A 13,802-nucleotide genomic window follows, 5' to 3' on the forward strand; every position below is an offset into this window, starting at 1 on the left:
CTGAGATTCCCTGAGGTTTTGAACCTGCTCAGCCTTACCAGTTCTTCTGTCTGGTGGCACAGTCCACTCGCCTCACATTTTACTGCATGATGACGTAATTGCAGCAGTTACATGGAAGTTCTGGGTCTTCATGCTTCCTCAGAACCAGAAAGCATCTTCCATGAACAGTAACAGGGTCTAGCAGATGTTCTTTGAGCCTCTCTTATGAGCCCTCTGGAATGTTTTAGAGCTACAATTCTTTACAGGCTGCATAGGCAGTTGACCCATCTTTCCACCTGCCCCCAGGCTTGAAGATTGGGATTTAATTATCATGGGTCGGATCCTAGAAGGATTTTTTTTTCAAGTTTACTCTACCTCAAAACCAAAGCTGACAATCATTGTTTTACTAACGACTAAGCCAGGGTCATGTCCTACGCTGGTCTGTGTAAAGATTGACATCATTATAGGACAAAGACAAGTTGAACTGATGATTTTATATATAGTTCAAGCTAATTATGGGTGGTTGAGTTCTGTTTTCAGGGCAAGTGGATTGGTTTTTGGAAGACCTTCTACAAAAAGCCAATCATTTCTCTTTAGAGAAAGACAGCCTGCAGAGCAGACAAGGATGAAGAAGATGGGAAGGAAGACAACACCCCGTGCAGTTCAGCTGCCTCTTTAAGGTGGGCCAGATCCCCACAGCTCCTTCCAGTGAGCCCAACCTTTCGAACACCTGGAGTTTTCAGACACAAAGGCAATAGAGCGGAAGTAGACCAAGGTAAGACTGTCACACATATCAGGAAACAGGACAGACCAGAGAAACTGTCCTCTTCTTCAAGCCACTGGCTAAATTTAAGTGTAGACACACACACACACACACATATACAAACAGACATGTACCGCTTCCCAATGAGATATAATCTGACAAATTCATCACCAGGAAATTATATCACTGTGCAAACATCAGAGAATGGACTTACTCAAAGATGGTAATAGGAATTTTTCAGCTTCATTATAATGTATGGAATACCAGCTGCAGATAGAGGTTGTCATAGATTCAACCGCCACTGTGTAGCATATGACTGTAGATAGGTAGGTAGGTAGATAGGTAGGTAGGTAGGTAGATAGATAGATAGATAGATAGTGTAGTGGCTATTCCTGGTTGTCAACTTGACAATATTTGGAATGAACTACAATCTGGAATTGGAAGGCTCACCAGTGACCCTTATCTGGAGGCTTGAAGATCCTTATCTGGATCTTGGTTTGAAGATCTTGATCCATAGTGGCTATGGATTCCAGAAGATTGAATCTCCGAGTTTAAGGAACACACCTTTAATCTGGGCTACGCCTTTCATCTGGGATTAAAGGTGTGGTGGAACACACCTTTAATCTGGGCTACACCTTCTGCTGGAGACAATATAAGGACATTGGAAGAAGGGAGCCTAGCTCTTGCTCTTGCTCCTTCGCCTGCTTGCTGCGTGAGACTGAGTAACTGCTAGATCCTTGGACTTCCATTCACAGCTGCGACTGAACAATTGTTGGGAATTGAGCTGCCGACTGTAAGTCATCAATAAATTCCTTTACTATCTAGAGACTATCCATAAGTTCTGTGACTCTAGAGAACCCTGACTAATACAGATAGATATGATAGATAGATATGAGAGAGAGATTTAAATATTGAGCAAATAAAACATATGAGTGAAAATCTGACCCTTATTCCTAGAGGTTGTGACCATCTCCTAGAGGTAGATATTTGTGGAAGAAGAAAGTGGCCCAGAAGGAGCGAGTCCGAGGTGCTTGGCCAGTGGGATGATAAGCTTAGAGGTAAAGGAGTATGACCTCACTGACGAGCATGGTGCACCCGTCAGGGATCCTGTAGTTGAAAGGGAGGTGATGAGGTGAGGCAGGGAGATCCCTGAGACAGAGGACACGTAAGTGGTGTATGCAAGGATTTCCATTGACATTAGCCAATCCCTGGCAGCAATGATAATACTAAACTGATCTTCTTTCATGATGATGCTTAACAAAAGTGGGGAGGGGACAGCTTAAGAGTGTACCCAAGGGCCAGGGAGGTAGCTCTGCAAGGAAAGGCATTGGTTGCTAAGCCTAGTAACCGAGTGGAAGAGTCACTTAGTGGAAGGAGAGAACCTCTGACCTCCACATGCACACTGTGGTGTGTATACCCTCTTCTCTCTCTCTCTCTCTCTCTCTCTCACACGCACATTTTTAAGGTAGTGCCCAGATTTCTTTATATCCAGATCCTCCCTGCCCCAGTCACACCACTGCTAAGTTAACCCCACTTTCTTCTTCCTTAACTATGCCATTAGTTCAATTTGTGCCCACTCGATGAACCATAGAACGCCCAGATGTCTGGTTAAGCACTGTTTCTGGGTCTGTCTTTGGAAATGTTTTCAGCCTTTGAAGGAATGGCCCAAGCAGAGAAGGTAACTTTCTGTAGTGTGGCTAGGCTCCTCCCACCTGGATCTCCCTGCTCTGCTTGGGAAGTCTGAATAAACAGAAAAGGAAAAGACTGGACTTGCCCTCTACCAGGCTGCTGGGCTGAGCATGTATGTGAATTTCAAAATTTTTGCACTCCCTGATTGTAGGTCTTCAGAGCTGTCCTAGAACGCACAAGCAGCAGCAGCTCTCAGGTATCTGAGCCACACCCTGGCTCTCCCCGGTCTCCATCCTCTGTAAGACCTTAATGTCATGGCATTACTTTGGGAAACAGTTAGGTCATGCTTATACAGCTCTCATGAATAACATTGGAGCTGTGGAGAGCCATGCTGCGAGCAATCGCGTGCGTGCCGTGAGCAATCGCCATTATAAAATGGCAATGGCTTCCACTGCGCCTAACTAGTAAACAAGCCTTATGTGCAAGTGCAAGAGTGAACTCACGCCTAGTCACTGCCCATCTGCGGAGTAGTAATGGGGTGATGGGCGAGCAACGAATCAGGAGCTGTCACGCCACATCAGGTGCTGAAACGTCACGCTGCGGGCTATATAAGCAGCGCCATTTTCCCGGTTTGGGGTCTTCCCTCCTGATAAGTAAGCAATAAAAGCTTTGCCGCAGAAGATTCCGGTTGTCCTGAGTGTGTTCTTGCCGGTGGGGACAAAAGCTCGGGCAATAAGGAGCCCTTAAAAGGAAGGCATGAGAGAGGGGTGGTCTGTCTCTGCTCTCTGCTAGAACCTAGCAAGACTGCCTGCATCTGCAAACAAGGAGGCAGGCCAGCAGAGATGCCCCATGTCTGCCAACACCTACCCTTTGCATCTCTCAACCTCCAGAGGTTCTGAGGGGGCAGATGCGAGAAGTGGATGTATGCTGCTTACACCCCCTGTCTATGATGCTTGTTCCTCTCTGGTCTTCCTCTCTCCAGCTCGCTTCCATGCAACTCAGATAATCTCCATAGAAAACTTCATCTAGAAAGCTTTTTCAAAAAGGAAACCTCCCCCATATCCCACATCATTTACAATCCTTTTTATGACCTGAAGACCAAAGGCCAAAGTTCTCACCAGAGCCTACGAAGCTTCAAGGGCCCCACTTGGCCCTGCAGCTTTCCTCACTGTTGTACTCTGTTTACATGTGAGAAAAATGAACTCCATATAGCATAGCATACTCCACGCCAGTTCCTGGCTCTGTGTTTTTTCTAAGGCTGTTGATTCTGCTAGGAATCCCTTCCCACTTTCCTCCAGCCTTACTCATCCTTTAAAACGTCATCTTTGCTGAAAAGCTAAGTACCCCGCCTCCCGATTCCCCTAGCAACCCGTGTATCCCTCTCCCTTATATTGATCTGGCTCATTCTTTTCTAAATATAGGCATTTACGGCTCCAATGTGCACTATGTTAGCTACATCCTATACATTTTGGTATCTTGTGATTTTGTTTTAATTCATCACAAAATAGCTTCCACTTTTGCTGGAGATTTAGTCTCCACCCACTGGTTATTTAGGAGTGTGCTGTTTAGTTTGCACATGTATGTGAATTTCAATTTATTTCTTCTTGTGAAATGTTATAATCATTTTTTTCCCACACTGGAGTCATCACTTCTCCTGGTGGAGTTGCCTCTGCTAGGAGCTGGACGTGCCAGACAGATGATTTAGTTAGAACATATGCTTTTCACCTATCCCAACCCATGGCACCCGAGGGAAGGTCCCCATCAGAGCTAGGAAAGGTTTCCTTTTTGCTAAAGAGAAGAATAGCTGGGTGGTGGTGGTGGCACATGCATTTAATCCCAGCACTCAGAAGCAGAGGCAGGCAGATCTCTGTGGGTTGGAGGCCAGCCTCGTCTACAGAGCTAGGTCTAGAATAGCCAGAGGTACACAGACAAACTCCTTCTTAAAATATATATACACACATATATAAATATGAGAAGCATGACACTTACATGAAAATCTAGAGTCACCCAAACGTCAGAGTTACCAGAAGTTGGGGAGAATTGAGAATGGGAGTTAATGGGAAGAGTTTCGTGGAGATGGCCACTGACAGTGCTGGATGGCACTCTGGGTCTATTCAATACTGATAAAGTACACAGGGAGAATGGCAGAGACAGCTTGTATAAGAAAGGAGAAAGACAAGCTTAAACCATCCTACTCCTGCTGTTAGATGCAGTGCGGGCGGGGGGGGGGGGGGGGATAGGTTATGTGCATAGTTTGGCAGCAACTTTGTAACCATGAGGGCAGAAAGCTGAAAGTGAGACCAAACGTTGAACAAGGAGCCACAGAGGAAAGCTAGCACCCATACTCTGGTTTTGGGAAATGTAGCAAATACGTAGGAAACTGCAAGCATACAGAATGGTCACAGATCAAACAACCTCGTGGAACTAGCATCTTCTCTTTACTGCTTGTGCCAGAGGGCAGCCTCTGTCCTAACATCTGACATCGCAGACAGCTTTTCCTGCTTTAGGGCTTTGTACAGAGCCAGTGGTTCTCAACCACGATAATTCAACCTTCCTACAATGCTGCAGCCCATTAATACAGTTCCTCGTCCTCATGCTGTGCTGACCCACAACCATGAAATTATGTTGTTGTTACTTCATAACTGTAATTTTTCTACTGTTATGAATCATAATGTAAATGTCGGGTGTGCAGAATATCTGACATGAGACCCTCTGGGAGGTCGAGACCCACAGGTTGAGAACTATTGGTACAGTCAGAACCTGGTTGGTTCTGATGGCCATCGCCCTTTCCTAAACACACAGCACCCTCTACATCTGAGATCTTCCTTTTAATATGTCTGTGAGATTCACCCACATTTTCTATCACTATAGATCACTCATTCTCAACGCTGAATACAGTTTTATTTGGAGAACATGATGTAATTTATCCATTTTTACTCTTTGTTGTTGTTGGTGGTGGTGGTTTTTCGAGACAGGATTTTTCTGTGTAGCCCTGGCTGTCCTGGAACTCACTCTGTAGACCAGGCTGGCCTCGAACTCAGAAATCCACCTGCCTCTGCCTCCCAAGTGCTGGGATTAAAGGTGTACGCCACCACGCCCGCCCCATTTTGACTCTTGACAGGCACATAGATAGAGTCCGAATTTGCTATTAAAAACAGTGCTGCTGTGAGCGATTTCTGCTATAAGAGGGCCTGGACATACCTTGGAGTGGAATTGCTGGGTCTCTGGGTATGCCTCTGTTTGCCATCAGAGAGTCGATACAGTTTTACAAAGTGGGGATGCCAATTTAGACACACACTGGTAACATACACATTATCTCCGTGGTTTTGACTTCTGGATCCTTAGGAGACACTAAACAACAAATTCTAGGACTCCTAACTCTGGATGTCTAGGCTTTTGGGAGTGAGCTTCTGTCATACGTAGTTTCAAGTTTCCCAACTAATAAGGCACTCCATGAGGGAAGGTCATTGCCCTTTAAGGCCTCCTCTCAAGCCTGGTGGGTTACTCCCTGCCATGGCTGATGATGGTGGTAGTGGGGCCTGAGTGATTTGGGGGTAGGGGAAGTGGCTCATAGTTGGCTCATTTCCATTTATCACTACAGCCATTCACCCAGGCTTGCTAACTCTCTCCAGACTATCACTGTACTATCATCTGCTGATGGACAGTCTCATCCGACCTTCTTCCCTGCTGGCATATAGCCTTCAGACCACCATGTACTAATTGCCATGTGTATACATCACAGGCAAACTCCTGTGGTCTTCCAGAAAATCCAACAATCAACCACAGTTGTCTTCTTTGAGAACTCATTCAGCTCCCCAAAAAAGCAGAAAGAGGGGAGACCTTGACTGAATCACTCGCTATAGTGACTCCAATTGAACTCATTTGTTCGACAAGGCCTGTGCCAAGGGTATTATGTGTAGTATCTCCTCATCTACTTACCTAGAAGATCTTCCACCTATTTTTATTCATAGACCCTTAGCTCCAAATCTACTCTTTATTAGCAGCTCTGTGAAAATAATGTTGGGCCTTAGAAGTAGAGTCAGCTCTTGGTGTCTGTAGGCCATCAATTGTGCGACCCTCTGTCCCTGACATACTAGATTTTGGAGACTAAAATCTGCTCAGATACCTTTTACAAAAGGATATGGTTATTCGCAAATGACCTACACGTGTATTTTGTGTCATGCAATACAATACATAAATATGTATATAAATATTAATATGTAGATAGTTGTGTTGATTACAGAATAAGGACGAGAAAAAGTCTGCGTATGCTCTGTATACATAGAACTCTACTGACCTTTCCGTCCCACACTGTTGAATCTGCAGATTGCCCATGGATCCAGAGGCTATGCTAAGAAGCACCATGTTAAATCTTGGCAGTAGAGGGCGCTAGGGAGGCACCACCCCGGACCACCTTTAGTTTTGGAGGGCTTGCCTCAGCCAGTGGGCCCACGTTGAGTTTTCTAGTGGCAGGTTTGTCCTGTCACTTCTCCAGTGCCCGCCTCCTCAGTCCTCTGCTGAGTCAACTCTTCGTCGATGGTCTTCCCTGGCATCCCAGAGGGTGGATTTTAAGGACATTTTGGGATTTTCAGTGTGCTCAACAATCTGAGCACCACCGCAACTTCTTTGTTGCTCAGTGAACCAGGACTGTGCCCTCTTCCAAGAGTTCATCTCAGCCTTGGGCCGGTGGCAGGGGAGGGCTGGCATTTCTGATTGAACCTTAATTAATGTGTATTTTCCTGCTCACCTTCCAGGGCTTTCATTTTGTTTCAGAGAGAGTCGTTAGTTATTGTTTCTTTCTCGTATTTTTTTTTTTTTTTCGAGACAGGGTTTCTCTGTGTAGCCCTGGCTGTCCTGGAACTCACTCTGTAGACCAGGCTGGCCTCGAACTCAGAAGTCTGCCTGCCTCTGCCTCCCTAGTGCTGGGATTAAAGGCGTGCCCCACCACTGCCTGGCTCTCATGTTGGTTTTGTTTGTTTGTCTGTTTGTTTGTTTTTTAAAGATTTATTTATTTATTATATGTAAGTACACTGTAGCTGTCCTCAGATACTCCAGAAGAGGGCATCAGATTTCGTTACGGATGGTTGTGAGCCACCATGTGGTTGCTGGGATTTGAACTCAGGACCTTCAAAAGAGCAGTCGGCGCTCTTAACCACTGAGCAATCTCGCCAACCCCTTTGTTTTTTAAAGAGTCTCTGCTTTTACTGTTTTCATCTGATTAGCTGGGCCAATTGACTGTAGCAACTTCTTACAAACACAACATCAATTATTTTAACAACTTTGCCATTTTCGGTTTGTTTTGTTTTGTTTTATGTTTTGTTTTGTTTTGTTTTGTTTTTTAACTTGCTATGCAGACCACCTGCTTGGAACTCTGCCTTCCCCAACCATAGCCCTGGGATTAAGGGCATGAACCACCACCAATGCCCATCCAATTTCACCTTTTTAAGCAAGCCTTTTTCTTGGTGCCGTCTGACTGGCCCTACACGGACCTGTGCACGACCCTCACCTGGGGTCTACCTCCAGCGGCATGCCGGGACTCTCTGTGTGGCTCATTCACCCATGTATGTCCACAGTTGATATTTTTTTTGTTCTGTTTGAGATAAACATGTCTCTTGGGTCACGTGTAGGCCAGGCTAGCTTTGAATTCGTGATCTTCCTAACTCTCCCTCTCAAGTACAGTCACTCCAGGTATAGCCACCATACCTGGTGCTAGAAAGACTTTAAAAAAAAAAGTTTTATCTATTTTTGCAGGTATACACTTTTACAAATAGCCTTTGAAGTTGGAAATAGTTAACACGTGTTTATAATCCCAGCATGTGAGAAGCTGAGGCAGGAGGATTGGGGCCACCCTGAGCAAACAAAGACATAAAGGCTCATTTTATTATCTACACGAGGCTTGGAGAAGAGCCAAGGACACACAGGTGTTTGTTCTGCTGTCTTCCCCAGGACTCCTGTGTGGATTCTTTTGAAATCTGCTCTTTATTTTTACTTTGGAGTGCTGGGGATAGAATCCAGGGAAGTGTTCTACCACTGAGCTATTCCCTCCCCTAAAAATCGACTTTTGATGTTTAATTTAACAACATATCAATCATATATATTCTTTTGTGATCTCTCTCTCTCTCTCTGTGTGTGTGTGTGTGTGTGTGTGTGTGTGTGTTTTGAGACAGTCTCACAGAAAGCTCAGGTCCTTTAGTCACAGCCTCTAAAATTCTGGGGTTACAGGTGTGAACTACTAGGCCCAGTTTGTCACAATGTTTTTTTTTTTACATTACCACCACATTTTAGAAGGTCTCTACTAGTTTATGCTGAGGATATGATGAAATTTATTTAACGTGTGCCCTCTCATTGGACATTTAGGTTCATTACATTTGTGTACTGTTGCTAATTTTAGAAAGGTTATGGGTAGACTTGCCTAGAGATGGAATTGTCCTCCTACAGGAGCCTGCAGAAGTAACACAGACACAGCTTGTCACAAATACAGCACAGTTCACTCCCAAGGGCTCCTAAAGAATTCATAAACAACTGGAATTATCTGCTTTGCTTTGGTGTCCCACACAGCTGTCAAGGATAGCGCATTCAAAGGACCAGCTAAGCAGCAGCGGACCAAGGAAATGGAATGCTAGTTATTTTCAACATGTTCAGAATGTCATATGTCAGTGTGTGTGTGTGTACATGAGTGTAGGTATATGTGTAGGTGTGTATATATCTGTGTGTCTGTGTAGGGGTGTGTGTGTACGCGGGTGTGCATGTGTGTGTGTATGTAGGTGCGTATGTGTATGTGGGGGGCATGTCTGCCGTGACACATGTCTGGAGGCCAGAGCACAATTTTCTGGACTTTGTTCTCTCCTCACCGTTGAGAGGATCCGGGGATTGAACTCAGATCCTCAGGTCTGCGTCCTCACCCACTGAGCCATCTTACTGGCCCTCTCTTTTCCCTTTGTTGCATTTTACATCTAATTTTGTTTTTGATCTGTGGAAGAAATCCATTACAGGTTTCTCTAGCGTACAAAGGAATAGTATGTACAAGCGAATTTCCGCCTTGAACTCATTTCCGTCGCCGTTACACACAGTGTTTCTGTGTCCCTCTTCAGAGCTGAGTGGACCTCATTCAGGATCATGTCCTAAATTCTGCTGGGTGTGATGTGATGTGATCCTCTGACTCCAGTGCCAAGAAGGAGGGCAGCTCTCTCCACCTCAGGTTATAAAATGCGCCAAACAATGATGTAATGGCACAGAAATAAATATGGGATTCTCAATGAAACGCTAAGCACCGGAGAAACTCACACAGAAACTGAAAACAGTTTTGAAACCTTTCAGTCCTACCTTCCTCCACTCACAAACACAGACAGGCAATTCACAAGTAAACTCAAATTTTTCAACAGCCGATGGTTTGTAGCCATGAAAGAAAAAAAAAAAAAAAAAAACAACCACCCACAAGTCAAACACTGCCTACAGAGCCTTTCCTTGTCCTTGTCAGAGCTCAAAGAAGGTCCTCCAGCAACACAAACCTCTGAGGTTGAGGGCTGCAGGGACCAGGGCGGTCCAGGACAGAGTTCCTTTCATGAAGCAGAGTGAAGACTGAGTTTATTCATGGGATTTGGGGGTGGTTGAACTTCGTGCTCTCCAGGGCCCCATCTGCAGTCCTGGAAGAGGCTGGGCCCTGAGGGCTTACTCACCCTCTGGAGAGCAATATGGGGTGTGGTTGTGAACCCCAGCATCCGCTATGGGAGGTGCTCAGATGGGAGCTCTGATCCTGGGTCTCTGTGGCTGCTCCAACATTTGTCACTTGTGTCTGAGCTGATGCCAACTTTCAAGGACCCCAGACCAGCAGGAGCTAGACACCAAATCCAGTCTCGCTATAACCTTTATGCCACTCTCTCATGAAACAAACACCCAGGTCCCAGCTACACGGTGCCAGCAGAGGAGAGGCTAGGAGAGCCTGCCAGGTGGGAATGGGGCAGGCAGGGCGTCTGGGAGGAGGCATCTTCTTAGAGAGAGGGAAGTGCTCTCCAGTGACATTTTAATTTATGTCCTGCGTGTACGACTGAGAACATGCCAGTTTCCACATAACTCCATCTCTCATCAACTAAAATGTTCCTCTTTTTCTTTTTCTGCTATGTATGAGGGGGGCATGTTCCTGTGTGTTTGTGTAGAGGGCAGAGGTTAATGTTGGGCGTCTGTATCTCTCTACCTTAGTTTCTGAGACAGTCTCTCACAGGACACGGAGTTCAGCGATTGGCTAGTCTGACCAGTGAGTCCTGATATCTGCCTGTCTCTGTTCCCCATGCTAAGCTTTTTAGGTTGGTGTGGGGGATCTGAACTCAGGTCCTCATGCTGGCATTTTGCCCATGCAGCCATTTCCCCAGCCTCTGCTCTTATTTTCTTATCCTGTGGGGTCAGAGGTGACACACATATAGAGCTGTGACAGATATCAGGATCCTCTCAGTAGGTGTTGTGTATACAAAGTGTGGCATCCACACTGCAGTACCAGAGTGCTACTCTGTCTTAGTCAGGGTTTCTATTTCTGCACAAACATCATGACCAAGAAGCAAGTTGGGGAGGAAAGGGTTTATTTGGCTTACACTTCCATGTTGCTGTTCATCACCAAAGGAAGTCAGGACTGGAACTCAAGCAGGTCAGAAAGCAGGAGCTGATGCAGAAGCCATGGAGGGATGTTCTTTACTGGCTTGCTCAGCCTGCTCTCTTATAGAACCAAGACTACCAGCCCAGAGATGGTCCCACCCACAAGGGGCCTTTCCCCCTTGATCACTAATTAAGAAAATGCCTTACAGTTGGATCTTATGGAGGCATTTCCTCAACTGAAGCTCCTTTCTCTGTGATAACTCCAGCTGTGTCAAGTTGACACAAAACTAGCCAGTACACACTCTAACAGCCCTTCTGTGTTTATTGAGCACCTACAGAGAGCAGGTCACAGGCTCTGGGTCCTTGTTCTTGGGACTCACAAGGCAGTAGGAGCCTGGTAGTAGGCTACTTCAGATGACAGTATTTTAAAATAAGAGTATCCTCTGTGGTGTTTTCATTTGCTAGATCTGGTAAGTCTACCCAGGACACCATTAAGAATACAAAGTATGGAGTTCATAACTAGGGACTCTTGTCGTTTCTTCCTTTCTGACTCTTTCCAGGCCTTCAAGATGTTGAAGTAAGGACATGGGGTGGGTCCCCTGGAGTGACATTCTGGAGTTCCCTGGGTCAACTCTGCTGACATTACAGGAACCAAAAATTCGTATGTCATCTCTGTGAAGGGAATCAAGGGCCAGCTGAACACTTCCTGCTGCTGGTGTGGGCACAGTTAAGAAAGGCAAACAAGAACTAAGAAAAAAATGGTTCACCCAGCAGGAGTCATGTGACAATGAAAGTCATACAGAAGAGAAGATAGGGTGTTGCTTTATTTTGAAAGATAACGCAGGGGTCAGAGTATACAATAAAGAGGAGATAAAAGGTTCTGCTATCTCAGGTCAGTTATAAAGGAGTCTGCAGGCCTGTGGCCCAGAATTTTATCCAATGCAGGCAGCATTGCATGATTCTCCAGTGTATTTGTAAAATATATTAATTAAAAAGTATTTTCTCAACAAACAAAACACACACGCACACACACACACACACACACACACACACAGTATGAGCTAAAGATGTACTTCAGTTAGTTAGAAAAATATTTGTTGCCGGGCGTGGTGGCTCACGCCTTTGATCCCAGCACTTGGGAGGCAGGATCAGGTGGATTTCTGAGTTCGAGGCCAGCCTGGTCTACAGAGTGAGTTCCAGGACAGCCAGGGCTACACAGAGAAACCATGTCTCGGAAAACCAAACCAAACCAAACCAAACCAAACCAAACAAAAAAAAGAATATTTGTCTAACACATGGGAAACCCTGGGTGGTTTTTTTTTTTAAAGATTCATTTAAAGATTCATTTTTAAAGATTCATGACAGTGAAAGTGTACTCACACTTTCACTGTCATCAGACACACCAGAAGAGGGCATCGGATCCCATTACAGATGGTTGTGAGCCACCATATGGTTGCTGAGAATTGAACTCAGGATGTCTGGAAGAGCAGTCAGTGCTCTTAACCGCTGAGCCATCTCTCCAGCCTGAAACTCTGGGTTCTAGACCAACACTGCATGAACTGGGCATTAAGGGCATGGTGGTCCTGCAGTCCTGCCCTCAGGAGAGTGACAGCCCCAGTGACACCCCCCCCCCACTCCACCACCTAGTGCCTGTCTTGTCACTCATGGCTGCTTCTGCATTTCTGTGGTCTCAGCAGCCTGTCCCCAGGACAATGGAAGCTCCTGAAGAGTCCTCCATCACTGACTGTCTTGGTTTCTAACAAGGATGCTGGCTGCTTATTAGACAAACAGTTGCTGCTGGGACCCATGGAAGGAGGGTGGGATGGTGAGGGAAGGCTTCTCAGAGGATGCCGCATTGGAGTAGGACCTCAGAGAAAACCAGTACTGAAGACAGAGCAGAGGGAAGGAGACTCCAGGCTCCCCGGGCTGTGGTGGGAGGGAAGAGCAGAGGGCCATGCTCATGGAGTTGCCAGGATATGTCTGGGAAGGCTTGGGAAGGTGGCAGGAGCTTGACAATGCAGGGTTCCCTGTACCTTCCCTGGGGATGGGGGAGAGAGAGAGGCAAGGAACGTCTTGGGGAAGGTGAAGGGTGAGGCACAGCAGGGAAAACAGACTGGGAGCTCCCCAGGCAGCCGTAGGGACAGCGCTCCAGGCAAGGAAAGCTGAGGCTCATGTGAACTGAAGTGTCCAAGGTCTCTCAAAGCTGACTGACCGGTTAGCATTTGGAAAGTTGGAATGGTTCAGATCTGAAGCCAAGTTATCTTGGGTTGTTTGTCCCTTTAATAGCTTCTCTCTGTCCAGTGTTGTCGGATTTAACAGCGACATAAATCATTTCAGAATGCTCAGACAGACTTAACCATTAGCTTCCACCAGCTTCGAATCTAAGGATGTCATTAAAGAACGTCTACAACCTATAGCACAGACCCAGCTGCTTTGCTGTAAGCCACCTGTAAGCTTCCCACCAATGTATTTTTAAAAATAATGTGACTGGGGACTATCTTTTTGTTCTGTAATCATAAAAACCCCCATGAAACCATTGCCATGTTGAAATATGATATTTGGGCAATGTGAATCCACGTTCCTGGACCACAACAGCGTATTTAGCTACAGAATCAACTATCTCTTATTCCTCTTGAGGTGAGAGCTACATATTGAATTGAGAGCCTGAACCAGGCAGGGAATTATATGTATGTACACTGTAGCCGTTGTCAGACACACCAGAAGAGGGCGTCAGATCTCATTACAGATGGTTGTGAGCTACCATGTGGTTGCTGGGAATTGAACTCAGGACCTCTGGAAGAGCAGTCTATGCTCTTAACTGCTGAGCCATCTCTCCAGCCCCTGGACC

The sequence above is a fragment of the Mus musculus genome, chromosome 1 (assembly GCF_000001635.26).
Source record: "Mus musculus strain C57BL/6J chromosome 1, GRCm38.p6 C57BL/6J".
Classification (NCBI taxonomy): Eukaryota; Metazoa; Chordata; class Mammalia; order Rodentia; family Muridae; genus Mus; species Mus musculus.